We start from the raw sequence: 17,813 nt of genomic DNA on the forward strand, positions 1-17,813 counted from the left end.
ATATCTGTGACTGTCCTTGAAGGTAACTTGGATTTGTGAAAAAAGGAAGCAGTTTAGTTTTGCAGTAAGAATGGAGATTAAGCCCATGTAAGGTTGCTAACAGCCTGGAGGAAAATGTCCTGTTCTTTTAATAAAAGGTTTAATAGAATGTTATTTACCTCCATGCATGAGAAGTTTCAACAGCCCATTTCTGCACTTTGAACCGATATTCAGCAGGGTGTTTGTTTTCTTCAGATCTGTGGGCAATCTTAGCCGTGATGTTGCAGCAGCCGTGCTGGATGCTGATCTGTTTTTGGGTTCAATTCAAGATGTTCTTTTTGTGTGCAAAAGTCTTTTACGACCTGGAACCACATCCTTGAAAGATCGCTTGCTTCTCATATAGATCTGCTTGCCATCTTTGTTCAACCCAAAGATTGCTGAGAGATTGCCGGGAGCAGCAGTGGCGTAGGAGGTTAAGAGCTTGTGTATCTAATCTGGAGGAACCGGGTTTGATTCCCCGCTCTGCCGCCTGAGCTGTGGAGGCTTATCTGGGGAATTCAGATTAGCCTGTACACTCCCACACATGCCAGCTGGGTGACCTTGGGCTAGTCACAGCTTCTCGGAGCTCTCTCAGCCCCACCTACCTCACAGGGTGTTTGTTGTGAGGGGGGAAAGGCAAGGAGATTGTAAGCCCCTTTGAGTCTCCTGCAGGAGAGAAAGGGGGGATATAAATCCAAACTTTTCTTCTTCTTCTTCTTCTTCTTTGAAGATAACAGTGGTTTTTTGCTGATGGCCCCTGAGTTACAGAAGGCTGTGCCAGAAGAGCTGGATAAAATAGTTTTATTTTAATGGGCATTTTACTGATTGCTGTTGACAATTGTGGCTTCTGCCGAGGGGTTTTCGATAAGCCTTGGTCCACTGTTGATTTTGGGCTGACAAATAAGCGCTTCTTGACTGGGCCAAAATGTTATGAATCATTTCTATTGTTGCCGCGTTTCTATGCATTTTGTTTGTATTGTTTTATTGGAGGTTTTTTTTATATTGTATTTTTGTTGTTGTATTGATTTATTGGAAGTTACATGGAGTACAGTTAGAAAGCAAGAAATAGTCAAATCAGTTGTGCCTGAAGGGGATTTATAAAGAAACAGAATGGGTCCATTTGTGGCTATTAGTCGTGGTAGATAAATAGAGCTTCCATATTCAGAGAGAGATGGCCTAACGTTGTGTGCCATACACTGTGGAATAGTCAACAAGGGAAGGGCTATTGCCGTTGCGCTCCACTGGTTGGATGCAAAACTAGCTGGATTATTGGTCTCACCCATCAAGGCTCTGCTGTATATTTTGAAGCCAACCAAACAAACCGCTGGAGTAGGAGAGCTCTACCAAGAGCAGCTGCTGATCAAGATAGCTTAATGCTCCATGTTGAGAAGCAGTCTATCTTGGTGTAAATATATTATTGCTGGCTGTAAGCTGTGCTGGCTGGGAAAAGATGGTCAGTCACAGCTGCCTTTCAGCTTCAGACCAGGACGTCTGACTAGCTACTGTTAGAAACATTGTGCTTGGTCAGGTGAACTTTGGTCCAATCCAGCTTCTGCTCTTTTAAGAAGAGAGCTTGACAAATACCTGGTGGAGAGAAGGTCTATCAAACACTACTGGCTATGATAGCTTCCTAGATTTCATTTTTCAATCTCTTCGTGAACAATCTAGTATATCTGTATATAGAATTCATTTTTTTTCAAGAGTCATTTCATTTCTATATGGTGCTTTTCGTGGTGAAAGCCAACCTGGTGTTGTTGTTTTCACAATGTTTAGATTTGAATTTATTCCATACTCTTAATATGGCATGTCTGATAGCTAAGGAGATCCTCCACATTCAGGGGCAGTATATCTCCAAATATTGATTTTTAGGGAAGCATATGGCTGGCCACTGTGAGACAGTAGGATGTAGAGTGAGTGAGATCCCACTGCACCCTCCCAGTACAGTGAGTCATATCTTTCTAATAGTGCTGTAACTGATTGTGGCCAATTAATTATAAGCACTGCTGCCATTGCACCAGTTCTATGTTTTATCAGAGCTTGGAAACTAAGTAGGGTTGGTACTTGGATGGAAGACCACCGAGGAACACTCTGCAGAGGAAGACAATGGCAAACCACCTCTGCTCATCTCTTGCCTTGAAAACCCCATGAGGCAGAAATGTCAGCAGTGTGATACAGCAGCCAAGAAAGCCAATGCAATTCTGGAATGCATCAATGAGAGTATACTGTCTAGACTGAGGGAAGTAATTGTACCACGCTACTCTGCATGGGTCAGACCTCACCTGGAATACTGTGTTCAGTTCTGAGCACTGCAATTGAAGAAGGATATTGACAAGCTGGAATGGGTCCAGAGGAGGGCAACCAAAATGGTTAAAGGTCTGGAATCCATGCCCTGCAAAGAGAGACTTAGGGAGCTGGGGATGTTTAGTCTAGAGAAGCGAAGGTTAAGGGGGGACATGATAGCTATGTTTAAATATTTGAAGCGATGCCATTTTGAAGAGGGAGCAAGCTTGTTTTCTACTGCCTCAGTGACAAGGACACGGAGTGTTGGATTCAAGGTGAAGGGAAAGAGATTCCACCTGAACATTAGGAAGAACTTTCTGACTGTCAAGGCTGTTTGACAGTGGAATTCACTGCCTCGGAGAGTGGTGGAGTCTCCTTTTTAAACAGAGGCTTGATGAACATATGTCAGGAGTTCTTTGGTTGTGTGTTCCTGCATGGCAAGGGGCTGGACTTGATGGCCCTTGTGGTCTCTTCCAATTCTATGATTCTGTGTGCTGGGTCGCCATGAGTCAGCACCTGCTACCCTTTATAATGCTGTAATGGTTGGGTCTATTGTGCTACTCAATTGGGAACATGATGATTGTAGCCTCCTATGGAGCAAGGGCTTGCCTCTTCTGTTTTGCCCACGTAGAACCACATCCCTTTACAGAAAATGAATGGAAGATCAGGAGAGCTGGTTTGGTCATGTCACAAGATGTGGGGGTGTGCCAGTCTGCCCACAATATGACACACAATCCTAACAGCATGCCCCCTCCGCAAACTCAGCAGCAGTTTCCATTGCCAGATGATGATGTGAGCTGCACATCTGTTTCCTGGCAGAGTCAAATTTCCTGAGCAGTTGGCAGAGGGAACAGGGATGATTTCCCCACTCTGCCAATGCCTTTCAAGCATTCTGCACCCAGAACAGTGTGTGTGTGTGTGGGGGGGGGGGATGTTGGAGAGCAGTGAAGCAAAATGTCTGTGCTTCTTTTTGTATTCTCACAAATGGCCAAAATGTTTTATCACTGGTTGATGTTGCCCACATCCGGAAACATTGGTAATTCAATACCAGATTTCAGTGTGAGCCCATTTCAATGGCGAAAGACTCATGGTTTGTTCAAATAGGCATCATTAGGACACACGAGATGTAAGGGGATCCAGCGTGGTATAGTGGTTAACAGCAGGTGCACTCTAATCTGGGGAACCAGGTTTGATTCCCCACTCTGCCACTTGAGCTGTGGAGGCTGATCTGGTGAACTAGATTAGTCTGTGCACTCCAGCACATGCCAGCTGGATGACCTTGGGCTAATCAGCTCTCTCAGCTCCAACTACCTCACGGGGGGGGGGGGGGGGGGAGATTGTAAGCCCCTTTGAAAAGGGGGATATAAATCCAAACTCCTCCTCCTCCTCCTCCTCCTCCTCTTCTTCTTCTTCTTCTTCTTCTTCTTCCCATTTCTTTTTTTAATAAATAATTTTATTGTTTTTTTACAACTATAACGAAAAAGACAGAGGTGACCCAGCCGCCCTATTCTACTTATACGACAAAGCCTTATACTACATAGTATAGGCTACATAGACCACATATAATTAATTGACTTCCCACCCCGCCCCTGTTGTCAATCTTATCCATAATATTATTTCATTCTTTATTTAACCTCAATCCTGAGATAGGATCTTCTTTTCTCCTAGACCTTTTCTAATATATCACCTTGCAATTTGAGGCAATTTGGAACAAAAGAAAAAAAATCTTATCCTCCTAATTTCCCATAGTCAAAGATTTTTAACATGAGTGTCCCTTTCTCTCTCTTATCCCCCTTCTCTTAACCTTATATCTAAATTTACAATCCCAACTTTATTTATTGTTAATCTCTAATAAACCCCTTCCCCTTTTGTTAAATCATGAATTGATCTAGTAGAACATTTTAATGTAAAGTCTTTGTTAATCTTCTTGAAGATTTCTTTGGTGCTCGTTGAAGGAATTCTGTGTTGTTGTCCCTCGTAAGTGAGGAAAACTCCTTCCCATCTAAGCCATGAAAATCTTATCTAATTGTTTCTTAAAATGTCCATCAAAATGCATAATCTTTCCTTTTCTATAAGACTTTTAAAAGAATCTCCCTCGTCACAATAATGTCCCTGTTCTCTATCTTGATTTCCTGTGTATTTCCATGATCTGATCTGCCATTTCTTTATAATAAAAGGGTTTCCCATTTTCAGGTTAAAAATATCTACAAGGTGTATTTCCAGATGAGTTTATTTTAATAATATCATTTTGTATTTATAACTCCTAAGGAAGGCCAAATTGGCTGAAACATGTATGGTCCTATACTAGTGATTTACCACGACTGTATCATCAGCAGGTTCTGACGTCTTGGCAACAGTTTATATTCATTTTTATACCATTTATAACAGTTTTTAATATCTAGCCTGTATTCCATGCCCTGCATTTTTAACAAACTGTTGTGTGGACACCATATAATACATATAATTATTTTGTTATAGGTTTTATTATAGGTTATAGAGAGCCAGCATGGTGTAATAGTTAAGAGCAGTTGCTCTCTAATCTGGGGAACAGGGTTTGATTCTCCGCTCTGCCACTTGAGCTGTGGAGGCTTATCTGGGGAACTAGATTAGCTTGGGCACACCAGCTGAGTGACCTTGGGCTAGTCACAGTTCTTCAGAGCTCTCTCAGCCCCACACACCTCACAAGGTGTTTGTTGTGAGGGGGGGAGGGAGATTGTAAGCCTCTTTGCGTCTCCTTACAGGAGAGAATGGGGGGATGTTAATCCAAACTCTTCTTCTTCTTCTGAGATCTGATTGGATCAGGCTTACTTGCGCCCTCCAGGTCAGGGCAGATAGAGCCAGTGTAGTGTAGTGGTTAAGATGTTAATCTGGAGTTTGATTTCCCACTCCTACACATGAAGCCTCCTGGGTGACCTTGGGCTAGTCACAGTTTTCTCAGAACTCTCTCAGCCCAACCTACCTCACAAGGTGTCTGTTGAGGGAACAAGAAGGGAAGGAGTTTGTAATCCACTTTGAGACTCCTTACAGTTGAGAAAAGTGGGTTATAAATGCAAACACTTCTCCCTCTTTCGCTTCTCTCCTTGTAAATTTCCACAAGTTTTTCCTTAGACTGTGAAAAATAATGCATTCAAAAGAATTTTTTGTAACTCTACCATTCCTGCCACCTCAGTTTACATCCCCCCCAGTCATGAACTGTCCCAAACTTCATTAGATCAATTAATGTGGAATAAAGAATAATTCAGTTGACACAAGATGAATGAATGAATATAGAGTGTGTTAAAAGCTGGCTGAATAACCATCTTCAGCTTTTGCATAAAGCTTTGTTTAAAGTATTTTGCCTGCAATCTCTCGTCATAATCCTCACAAGTGTCCTGTAAAGTATATGGTCTCCATACCGCACAGATAATTCATCTAATAAGTTTATGGCAGAGGTGAGACATAAACTGGAGGAAAGCACTCTCATATCTCATTCTCTTTGCCCCTTTTTCATGCTGACATAAAGCGAATCAAGCCAGGATAAATTAACCAACCCAGGCTGCAAAATAAATGAACCAACACAGAAGAAATGGATGTGGGGAGATGCAGAAATTAATCCTGGAGAGACCGAATCCATCAAGTCTAAATGCAGCCCACAGTCACGAATAAATTAATGCACTTGGAATCAAGGGATGTAGCATAAAGAAATGGGTCCAAAAAACGAATCAGGACAGAGTAAAACAACTAGTCCAATTTACAAGAGGAGGGGGGAGAAATAAAAGAATGCAAAATGACTGAATGCAAACAAACATATAAGAATGAGCATCTGGGTTAGCCTATTGTAGCAAAAATGAGAAGGGATCTTGTGGCACCCGAAAGACTGTTGGAATAAAAATTCTTTAAGGATTCCTGTTATAAAAACGCGGAAATTGACTCAAACGCCTCAACGAATCCCTCCAGCAAAAAAACGCATCCCACAATCAAGAATAAATTGACGGGCCCAAACTGAAAGAACACAAAAATAAATTAATGAGTGCAGAATAATTCCACGGATCCAGCATAATTTGAGGACACCAGAATAAACGAGTGCAGGCTAAGGACAGGATGGATGCATCCGGAATAATGATCGTGTATTATGAAGTGTCGGAAGGACAGTCTTTCCACTCCGCCACCCCCCAAGAGCACTTTCTCCGGATCGCAAGGGGTGTGATTTTGCGCGTGTGCACCTCGAGAGAAAGAGGCGAGGGGGCGGTGCAGCCAAAGGGGGGTGGGCTGCGATGGGAGAAGGCGGGGCCATCCTGAAGCCCACCAATGGGAAGAGACCCTTTCGGATCCCCCCAGGGGGTCGGGGTGGCGGGTGGGGGGAGCCGCTGGAAAAGATTGAATCGGCGCCCGGGAGAGGCGGGGATGCCGCGGCGGGCGCACGGAGCTGTCTTTCAGCACCCTCCGCAGCAGCGCGATCGCGCCAGCTCCGCAGTCCGGACGGAGGAGACGAGCCGGCCGCTTCAGCACCACGGACAGCTCCAGAGCTGGCCGCCCAAGGACGGTTCAGCACCACGGACAGCTCCCGGCCCGGCCCCCAAACCTTCCCTCTTGCCCCTCCTGCAGCCTCTCCAGCCCTTTCTGGATCCCCCTTTCTCTCTGTTCCTGCCCCCCCGGGACCCTGCAAGGCTCTGGCCCCCCTGCCCCGGCACGCTCAGGCACCCCTCCAGCTGGCCCCCTCCCCGCCTCCTCTTCCGTGCCCATCCGGAGTGCGCCAAAAGCACGCCCCAGGAGCGCAGCTGCTTGCAGGGGCTGGTGCTGCGACCTCATCTGCCGCTGGCACCGCCTCACTGGGCAAAGGGAGGACCACAGGCTGCTTGGCTCCCTTCCGGGGACCAGCCGGCGTGGCCGGACTGGGCACGGCAGTGGCGCTGCTGCCAGCCAGGTGGGGACCAGGCTCGGTGGCCACAGAAGCCTCCGCCGCAGAAGCAGGCGCCAGCCTTGGTGCGGAGAAACTTCGCTTGCCACAGCACGTCTTCACAACCCTGTGTGTGGAAGCCGCCGCCACTCATCCCGCGGAAGGTAACCTCCCTTGCCCTCTTGCTCATGGGGTACTATTTGAATCCCAAAGGGGCATGTTAAGACCCACATGAAGAGCGGTATGGTTAAGGGGCAGTGCTTCCCCTCCCCATAACTCCTCACGTCTCTGGGTACACAGGAGCACTTTTGCCCATGGATTAGAGACAGTTAGCCCGAGGGAACGGGAGGTTTCTCTTCCTCCGCTCTCAGTGAAAACAATTTCTTTCAGCTAGTTTTATAAGATTGCTATCATCATTATCATCGTCTGAGTTGTTGGATAGGACGCTTGCTTTTCATAGATAAAAAAAATATTTGACATGGTTCACATCAGAAGAACTGCTCATCTGCATTTTTATAAATAAATAAACCGGTGCAGATGGAAACAGCCAAGGACTAGGTCCATGGGGGCTCTGTTGGCTTTTGAAGCCCCAGTTTTCTTGTATGGTCCAATCCCTTCCACCTAAGTGGAATCCTGTACTGCAGGATTTGAGGCAGGGGAGGGGGGAATTTCACCTCATTCAGCAGTTCTGTTCCCTGCAATCCTCTTCCAGTTCAAGTTAATCTGCTGTGGGGAGGCTTTGGGTGCCACCAGCCCCGTTTTTGAACAGAGAGATGTTGTTGAAGGAATGCCTCATTTGCAGAGACAAACATTTCCATGAGTCCACCACAAATTTTGCTTTCTTAAAATGGCCATGGATGGGCGTTCACCCAAATGATTCTGAGAAGTTTGGATGGATGTAACTGAGATGTGCAAATGACACCACTGATATGGGGAAGATGTGTGCAACCAGAAGAGATTGAATTAGTGGTCTCCTTTTTCGGGTTGGGGGTGGGTGGGAAGGTACTGAGTACTGGAGACTCTGCATTCAATGAAAATCAGGCCTATCTATAAGGGGGGATGAACAGTTGATGGCCCTTGGCTATGGGCTTTGGAATTATCCTACCGATAGCTTTCCAGGTTGTGTTCAGATATCTCTGTGCTGCCTTTAAAACACGTCTCCTCCAACCAGAAGGTTTCCCTCCCCACGTTCTCGTTTTTAAAAGTAAAAGTTATCATTCTTTTCCCCACCTTTCTTTGAATTAGGAAATGTAAAATCCAGGTCCGTGATCGGCCCAAAGCAAATTAATAAATATTTTTTTAAAAAAAAAATTAAAAAGGCTCCTTCCACTTGGAACATGTGAAGATGTTGGGAAATATGTCTGATGAACCTCTAAGGAAATCATAAAATTGACTGCAATCCAGGGGCAATGGGAGCAGAGCTGGTAATTGCCCTCTTTGAGAGGGGCTTTTCTTTGTCCTGGGCAAGACACCAGAGAAAAAATCCTCTAGGGTGGCTCATTCTCTGTTCGGAGTGTATCGGTTTTCTCACTCCTTAACCCTCCAGAGAGCCAACTGGGATGGGTGTCTGTGTCAGCCTGAAGTCAGGAATGCTTGGGCAATTCGGTGAGAGGTGGTTATGCCCCTTGGCAAAGGTGTGGCCCTTCCAGAAGCCTGACTTCGGCTTCTTTCGTGGTCTCCGAGTGCCACAACATCACTGAGGAAGGGTGGGTTAGGGACTGCAGCTGGTCTTCGCTTCATGCTTCGCCTGGTCCAGAGGCCCGGGGAAACTTCACAATGACCTTGCCGGTGGCTGAGGCCAGGCATGCTCTCGTGCTTTTGGGCTCTGTTGTTGTCAGCGCAAGCCTTGAAGGTGGCAATGATCAGCCACTATGAGGGGAGGGGAATGGAGAGAGTGGGTTGTGGCGCCTGAAAGATGGGTGGGTTTGCAGTGGCACCAAAGCTTTTCCGAGCTGGCATCTGCCTCGTCAGAAGTGTGTTGAGTTATCCTTCACTGGAGTGTACGCATGACAAGCAAGGAACCTGAGAGATTCCAGCAAAGGCTCAAAGGCATGCCAGATCAGCACAAGGACCCATTTGCTATGACTATACATCAGGAGAGAAACATACTGTTTCCTAGCTGCCTCTTACAATATTGACGTACAACATCTCAGGCCCTGCCCTTTCTCTTCCTGCTGAAGTAAGGAGGATGGTTCTGATCAACAGGGCCTTCACGGTAATAGCCTCGCTGCCATCTCCCCTTCCCTTTGAGAGCCAGTATGGTATAGTGGTTAAGAGCAGGTGCACTCTAATCTGGAGAACTGGGTTTGATTCCCTGCTCTGGTACTTGAGCTATGGAGGCTTATATAGGGAACCAGATTAGCTTGGGCACTCCAACATATGCCAGCTGGGTGACCTTGAGCTAGTCACAGTTCTTTAGAGTTCTCTCAGCCCCACCCACCTCACAGGGTGTTTGTTGTGGGGGGGGGGGAGAAAGGGAAAGGAGATTGTAAGCCCCTTTGAGTCTCCTTACAGGAGAGAAAGGGGGGATATAAATCCTGCTCCTCCTGCTCTTCTTCTTCTTCTTCTTCTTCTTCTTCTTCTTCTTCTTCTTCTTCTTCTTCTTCTTCTTCTTCTTCTTCTTCTTCTTCTTCTTCTTCTTCTTCTTCTTCTTCTTCTTCTTCTTCTTCTTCTTCTTCTTCTTCTTCTTCTTCTTCTTCTTCTTCTTCTTCTTTTTTGTGGGGAGGTCCTACAACTCAGTGGTAGAGCCTCTGCATTGCATGCAGGCGGTCCCATTTTTTGATCCTCAGCACCCCCAGTTATAAGAATCAGGAAGCAGTTCATGGGAAAGACCTCCAAGACCCTAGAGAGCTGCTGCCAGAATGAGTGGGCAAATCTAACTTGGATAGACCAATAGTCTGACTTCAGTAAAGGCAGCTTAAATATGAGTCTGTGGCTCAGTGATCGGCCATCTGCTTTGCACACTGTAGGTCTTGGGCTCAATCCCCAGCATCTCCAGTTAGAAGGACCACACATAGGATGAAGTGAATGACCTCTGCCAGAGACTCTGGAGAGCTGCTGCCATCTAAGAATGCAATACAGACCTTTATAAATTCTTTGTCTGGCTCAATATGCAGCACCTCCATGTATTCTCCCTGTCCTGGTGCTGTGGTTTTATATTGGCCATCTTGGTGGCTCTTTCATTTCAACCTCTTGTGCTGTGGAGCAAGGCTTGACGGTGCCGTAGATCACAGCTACTGTTGTAGAGAGTTTTCTATGCTTTCTTGGTGGCGTCCTTTTGTAGATCATTGGCTTCAGTTTGTGTTTCTTTTTATGTGTGTTTATAAGTTGCAAACTACCTCTGGCAAGTTTTTGAAGCAACGCCAGATGTGAATATTTTAAAATCCACATCAAGACACTTCTAGTGGAGCAGCTGAGGAGACATTCTATGGCTCCACATAGAAGGATGCTGCATTCTCCAGAGAGTTCCTTCAAGAAGCAAAATAGGTTGTGGGATTTCTGAATGGGAGGGAACCTACAGCTTCAGGGCGTCCGATGAAGTTGCTGAGACATTGGTTCAGGACAGACACAAAGAAATACTTCCTTACTCTGTGAGTGATTAATCGGTGGAATTCACTACCGGCAGTGGTAGTAATGGCCACAAACATGTACGTGTAAAGTCAAAGCAAGTATGTCAAAAAGGCACAAGAACTTCCTTCTACCCAGAGGCATGGGGGGGGGGGTGGCGTCCGGGGAAACACCTGCTCTGGCCGCCCCCCATGCTCCTGTGCCCATCCCACTCCCCACTTACCTTAGCCTGGCTGGGCCGCCACCAGGCGCCCCTCGCCCCCACTCCGTCAAGCTGTTCCTTCGGCTGGCAGAGGCTCTGCTGGCCGAAGGAGCAGCCTGGCAGGGCGGGGCCAAGGGTTGCCTAGTGGCGGTCCAGCCAAACTGAAGGAGCAGCCTGGTGGGCTTGGCCCAAAGGGAGAGGTGTGGGAACGGTTCTTCACCCCCCCATGTGACCAGCTGGTGTGCGCCCAGGGACATGTGACCCCATATGTCCCCGTGAGCACTCTCCCTTTGCTTCTACCAGATATGAACTGTAGATTCAGTTGGCCACGTATTGTTTTTCCCGACTGGCAGTGGCTCTGCAGGGCCTGAGGTGGAAAAAGGTCTTCACCGGCCTCTGAATGTGGACCTTCGACGTGCTAAGCAGCTGGTGCACCAATGAGAGATGCCCCCTCTGGGTAAGAAGAGCGCACTAAGACTTTCCTGCCATGTGATCACATGTCCTCCTTGACAGAAGAGCTCTGCAAGGGACATTAGGCTAAGAGAAAGCGTGACCGGCCCAAGGTCAGCTTCTTGGTTGAATAGGCATTTTTATTCATTCATTTATTCAGTTTATACCTCGCCGTTCTCCATAGGGCTCAGGGCGGCTAACGACAAGCAAATGACAACACAATATGAATCAAATATCATACCAACAAATATCATACCAACAAATATCAAGCAACAAAACCACATCAGTAAGCATAGTCCCAATGATCAAATATCAAAACATCACCAATCATGGCATAACATACAATCATGGCATAACATAAATACTTACTTAAAAAAACATTGAGGATTTTGGATTCACTGATTGGACACTTACTTACCGAACGTTGAAGATTCATTTTTTATATTGAATTCCATTTATAAAATTGATAGAAGTTTCTTGCTTGATGTGTATGTAATTGTGAAAATGAACTACATGAGTTTAGCATATGTAACACTGTGATTATGAGTAACAAGATATATATGATGATTAAGAAAATATATGTTCATGAATATTGAAACGGGATTTTGTTCTATTGTATTGCTAGTGCAACAGTTTTTGTAGTTTGTCTCATACATAACAACAATAACAACATTTCATAACATAGTAGCAAAAAACATCATAACATAGCAGCAGCATCATAAACATAATAATATAACCATGAAATAGCATCTAACAGCAAAAAAAATATCAACAGGTATAATATAATAACAGATTATAACATCATAACATAATGTAACAAATACTGATACGATATCTTCACAGCAAAAAATATCAACAGGTATAATATCATCAACAGGTATAACAGGTATAATATCATAATGTGGGTTTGAACCCACGTCTCTTGTCCTACTCTGATAGTCCAGCCATGGCACTTTACTGTCACCTATTTCAGCTTTGCCCCTTTACTGTTTGGCCTGTCCTTATAAAACTCTGTTCCACACACTAAAATAATGTTCTCAGGTCCTTCTCCATAGGACCGGCAGCTGACAACTGGAACCTTCTCTGGGGTGCCTGTTCCCAGCTGTGGTGTCTTTTTGCCCCCCATGTCAGTGAGTGAAGATGGTTTTTATCCAACCACCCCAAAAATTCCTGTTTTCCCTTACCCTCTAATACCACCAAGGGAAGGTATTAGAGCTAGACATTCATGGCCAAGTTCATGTTCTGCCAGGTGTTTATGACCACAGAAATTCTTTGATTCGGCCAACTCCACCAGGTGAGCTTTGAAATGCATCAATGCATGGTCTGAGCAGCAGTGGCGTAGGAGGTTAAGAGCTCGTGTATCTAATCTGGAGGAACCGGGTTTGATTCTCTGCTCTGCCGCCTGAGCTGTGGAAGCTTATCTGGGGAATTCAGATTAGCCTGTACACTCCCACAAATGCCAGCTGGGTGACCTTGGGTTAGTCACAGCTTCTCGGAGCTCTCTCAACCCCACCCACCTCACAGGGTGTTTGTTGTGAGGGGGGAAGGGCAAGGAGATTGTAAGCCCCTTTGAGTCTCCTACAGGAGAGAAAGGGGGGATATAAATCCAAACTCTTCTTCTTTTCTTCTTCTCTCCTGACCAGTTGGAAGGCAGCTAGCTGGCCATGGTTCAGACACAAGCGGGATCTTCAGGTGAACCTAGAAAAGCAGTTTCTACATCCATTCACTGGTTTCAGTTCCTAAAATGTTGCTTAGGTTTCCCTGGCTCCAAAGTGTGCTCAGATATTCTCCCTCCATCCCCAAGAACTTGCCTGTTCAGTCCCAGGGAGGTGGATCTCTAGCTGCATTAGGGATGAGCAAATTCCCCCCATTCCATACCTTAACTGTTCTACAGTTTCTCTTTTACCATTCCAGCTCCTCCAGTTCTAGTTTAATCAGAATTTCTAAAATTAATCCCAGAAATGGCACAGGCTTTGGTAGCCAGTTCTGAAATTCTTCCAGCCACTGATATCTTTTCCTCATCTACGTTATTGGCACATCCATGTATGTTGGAAACACACTGAAATAAAGCAATCAAAATATGTAGGTATGATTCTTGTGTGAGGTTTTAGTGATGCTCATATGTGTGGCTTGATGCAGCTGGGCATGGGTTTGCATCTGGTTGCTCTTTTACAGTGTTTTATCAATATCTGCATCGGTGACAAAGGGAAGGGGAAAAAGGAAAGGAAATGAGACAGATCCTTGGGGAAAAGAGACAAATCCTAAGGGAAAAGAGACAAATTCTCAGGGAAAAGAGACAAAGCCTCAGAAAGAACCAAAAACAAATGATGCATTAGAACCAATTGATTTCCCAACAAGGTTAATTTGCTTCTTTGTCATTTGGGGGAATTTTGGAAAAAGGAAAATTTGAAAAGTGTTCCTCCATGCTTCCTTGCAGATACCAATATTCTCTCTCCTTTGACAACCCAGGAGCCTATGCAGGCAGAAGCTCCATGTCTATGTACTTATGCGGCTGTGCAAAGTGATCCATGTCCCTTTCTCTCTCTAGTTTTCTGTGTAAAACCAGCAGTTTCTTTCTCCTGGTGGCGTCCAACACAATTGCAGACATTCCACCACCACCACCAAACAATCATTCATATGGCCCTCTTAAGATGTAACCAGGAGTCCAAATTCAACCCCTCGTTTGCGTGTTCTGTTTTGTGCACTTCCTCTTGTTTATGTCACCTTTCTTCTTCTCTGAGATTTCCAGAGTTATTTGCAAGATCTTCCCTCCGCCAGTTTTTCAACAACCCTTGTTTATGTGAACGCTAGGCCCAAATCTATTTATCGGGTGTCTATTCTCTCCTTCATCCTGGGCTATGCATCTGTTTGCCTATCTGTCTTGGTGTCATGGGCAGTGCTCCATCCCTGGCAGCCAGCCCATGACACTTAAAGTGTATATATCTTTCTATCTGTTTCATTTGTAGTCTGGCTTTCTCGCCGAGACTCAAGGCAGATGACAAAACAGACAGAGCGATTTAATCACAGAGATACAGGTAAAAACCCTAACGAAGGCATGGTATATCATAATGCAGAAAATGGCTTACAAAGATAGAGTCCAGTGCAGTAAAAGTGAGGGGCTACGTACAATAAAAATGGCAATTGACTATTTTATTTATTTATTATTTCGATTTTTATACCGCCCTATCCCCGAGGGGCTCCGGGGACTACTAATCTGTTCCCACAAAAAAGCAACCTGCTGATCGCTGTTTTAAACCTGACAACAAGAACCTTGTGAGGTAGGTTAGTCTGAGACCGGCCCAATGTCACCTGGAGAGCTTCCGTGGCCAAGTGGGAATTCAAACCTGGGTTGCCCAGATTCTAGTCCAAAACTCTAACCACTACACCATGCTGCCACCGTGTGTGCACATCAGGAACAAGGGGAAGGGCAGCAATGTGTTAATGAAGCCAAGAGATGTGGGGAATTGGGCATACCGAATAGGTCAGTTCTGCTTTGAAAACCAGACCAGGTCATTTAGAAATGCCAGGACCCAAAGAAGGGTTCAGATCGAGAGATTTGTTTCTCTGAGTGAGACAGGGAAGGTGATTGGCCCGAGACCATTTGTTTTGTTTCATTGCTGCAGCCCAAACGTCCACTTTAAATCATGTTCCATATCTAGAAGCGATCCCCTGAACGTTCTGATTTTCTGGATGAAGAGAATGAGAAGGTTCCTCTGTGCAGGAAAAAAAAACCAAACCTCCCCTGCACATTGAAAACTAGAGTATCAAGACCAGGATGTTCTCCTTCTTGCTGTTTGCTTCATTTGCTGCTTTCCCATTCCTTTTATTTTTGTAAAAAATAATAATAAAGTAAGTAATGGAGGAAGGCAGCAAATGATAATATCCTTTTTACATGGGGATGACATTTGCTTGGAAGTCAGGAGAATCGTTTTCCATATAAGGATTGTTAACATTAAGTGCAACCAGCCATGCAAAGGTTCCATCCAAGCCTGAAAGCTTATCCATTATATATAACATGCAAATGGACTCCAGAGTTCTCCCCCCCCATGCACGCAAACTACCAGCTGATCTTTGATAAGGTGTCAATTGAACAAGGATCGTGGTGTTGAATATCACTCTGCACCAAAGCAGGGAGCAGCGCCTGTCTGGGCACCAATCTGGTATGCACTTGCGCTTGGTTTCCACAGTGATAGCATCTTGGGTTGTCCCAGGCACTCGCTGAAACGTCTAGCACGACAATCGGTCAGTTTTTAAAACAATTTTTGATCTTGCCTCTCTATCAAAGGATAGTTCTTCACGTTTGGAGACCCAGCTTCTCCACTCACTTTCAACCCTGAGCACTATTACGTCCCTTAATCTGGACACTAAACTCCTGTTGATGCAGCCAAGAATCATATTGGCCTTCTTGGCTGCCACATCACACGGCTGACTCATGCTCAGCTTGTGGTCTACTAAGACTTCCAGATCCCTTTCACATGTACTGTTTTCAAGCCAGGTGTCACCAGTGGTGGGATCCAAAAAAATTTTAATAACAGGTTCTGATGGTGGTGGGATTCAAACAGCGGCGTCGCCGCACACACGCACCTCCAGTCCCTATTGGGCAGGGAGGTTGCTTTAGTAACCCCTTCTCGGCACTCAGAAAAAATTAGTAACCACTTCTAGAGAAGTGGTGAGAACTGGTTGGATCCCACCTCTGGGTGTCACCCATCCTATATGTGTACTTTTCATTTTTTCTGCCTGAGTGTAGCATCTGACATTTATCTCTGTTGAAATTCATTTTGTTAGTTTTGGCCCAGCTCTCTAATCTGTCCAGGTCATTTTGAATCCTGGCCCCATCCTCTGGGACCAGAATGGATTGTTGTGAGGATAAAATGCAAGAAAGGAGAATGATGTAATCCAGTTTGAGGGCTGTTTAAGGAGAGAAACAGAGTATGAATGAAGTAAATAGATCCAGAAAGAAATCTGCAGGTAAAGATCTCAAGTTCTATCACCAGTGACATCAAAGGAACCACAAGACAGCGCCACCATTATCAGGGCAGATCTACAAGATCTAATCCTTTGTCTGTTTCCATGTCCAAGATTTTTTCCACTGCATTTTTTCATCATTATCTGTGCATCTATCAATTGGTGCACTGGGCATATATTATCAATGACTGTGAGGTGGAGACATGGGGGAGTCTCCATCAGTGATATTGCGATGTCACTTCCAGAAGGAGAATCAGAAGTATTGTTGGTCATCTCTAGCAGTTGACAAAAACTCTATGGTTTTACCATAGAGTTCCTGATGATTCCTAGAGAGGAACAACTTCCCATTCAGATTTTCCCTGTAACTGATATCATGTCATTGGGTTGATGGCCATTCGTGTGTTCCTTTTTCTCCTGCCGCTGCTTAGAACTGGGATGGAGGATCCCCCCCTCCCACAGGGGTTTGACAGCTCTACCAGTGACACACACCGGGGATAAAAATGTAATTAAAAGATGGAAAATACAGACACTGTGTCCCCCTTTTCTTTTGCCTTTCTTCTTTCCCTTTTAACCCTTGGAGTGAATGCTGATTTTACTGGGGTCATAATTTAAATTTTTGATTGTTTATCCCCCTTAGTAGAAGTTAATAGCACCAGAATATAGACAAGAATGTTTTATTGATTTTATGGTTTATTAATTAGTGGTGTAAGCTGCCCGGAGCCCCATGGGGAAGGGCGGCCTATAAACTGAATTAAATGAATAAATGGACCTGCAGAACCAAGAGCAAAACAGAGGCATTCGAAACCACTGGCACATATCAATATGAATTCCCGCCCACCACTCTGATCTCTCTAGTAGGGCAGGCACTGAGGTCAAACCCTGGGTAGAGTTGTATGGGTGGAGATGACCTTCCAGATCTTTTTACACACTGGATCCGTCACTTGCTCTCTTTCTCTCCTTGCTAATTTTTCTGTGACCCGTTCCACATCGCTCCTTGACTTGTTTATTTAGAAAATGTATTTGCTACCTCTCTGGAGACCTGCTGGAGGCAGCTTCTAAAATCAAAACAATGCAGTAAAATCATAAAAGCAGCAACGTGGGGATTATCAGTGATAAAACAAACCATCAAAACAAAGCCAGGGTTGTAAAAAAAAAAATACCTCCCCGCCCCCACACACAGAAAAAAAAAACATTCACAAAATTGTTCTCAGGCTAGAAACAGTCCATAAAAACAACTTTAAAGAAATGGGAGGGAAATGTAGTTGAAAGGCTAGGGCCAATTCCACACAGGCCAACAAACACGGGTGTAGGATATTATGTTACCAATTTTTTTGGGGGGGACTTCGCACACGTCCTGCTCCGAAAATGAGCCTGCCCCATTTTATTTCCCCCAACCAGTTTTTTTTTTAAATTGCTAAACTAGGATCTTTTTGAAAAATCCCAGGTTGGAGCTGC

At 45.1% G+C, this 17,813-nt stretch overlaps 1 protein-coding gene across 4 annotated transcripts in view; it reads left to right on the forward strand.

The window, feature by feature from the left end:
- KCNN1 (potassium calcium-activated channel subfamily N member 1) overlaps positions 1-17,813 on the forward strand; it is a 138,528-nt gene that overhangs the window by 54,018 nt on the left and 66,697 nt on the right. Inside the window, exon 1 of one of the 4 annotated variants that reach the window (XM_048496061.1) lies at positions 7,095-7,338. The exons of 2 other annotated variants lie outside the window; for them this stretch is intronic. The gene's annotated coding sequence lies outside the window, so the exon portion shown is untranslated. Of the gene's footprint in view, positions 1-7,094; positions 7,339-17,813 lie in introns of those variants that run through there. One more of the 4 variants, XM_048496062.1, reaches the window with a different exon arrangement.

Source organism: Sphaerodactylus townsendi, linkage group LG05 (genome assembly GCF_021028975.2).
Source record: "Sphaerodactylus townsendi isolate TG3544 linkage group LG05, MPM_Stown_v2.3, whole genome shotgun sequence".
Classification (NCBI taxonomy): domain Eukaryota; kingdom Metazoa; phylum Chordata; class Lepidosauria; order Squamata; family Sphaerodactylidae; genus Sphaerodactylus; species Sphaerodactylus townsendi.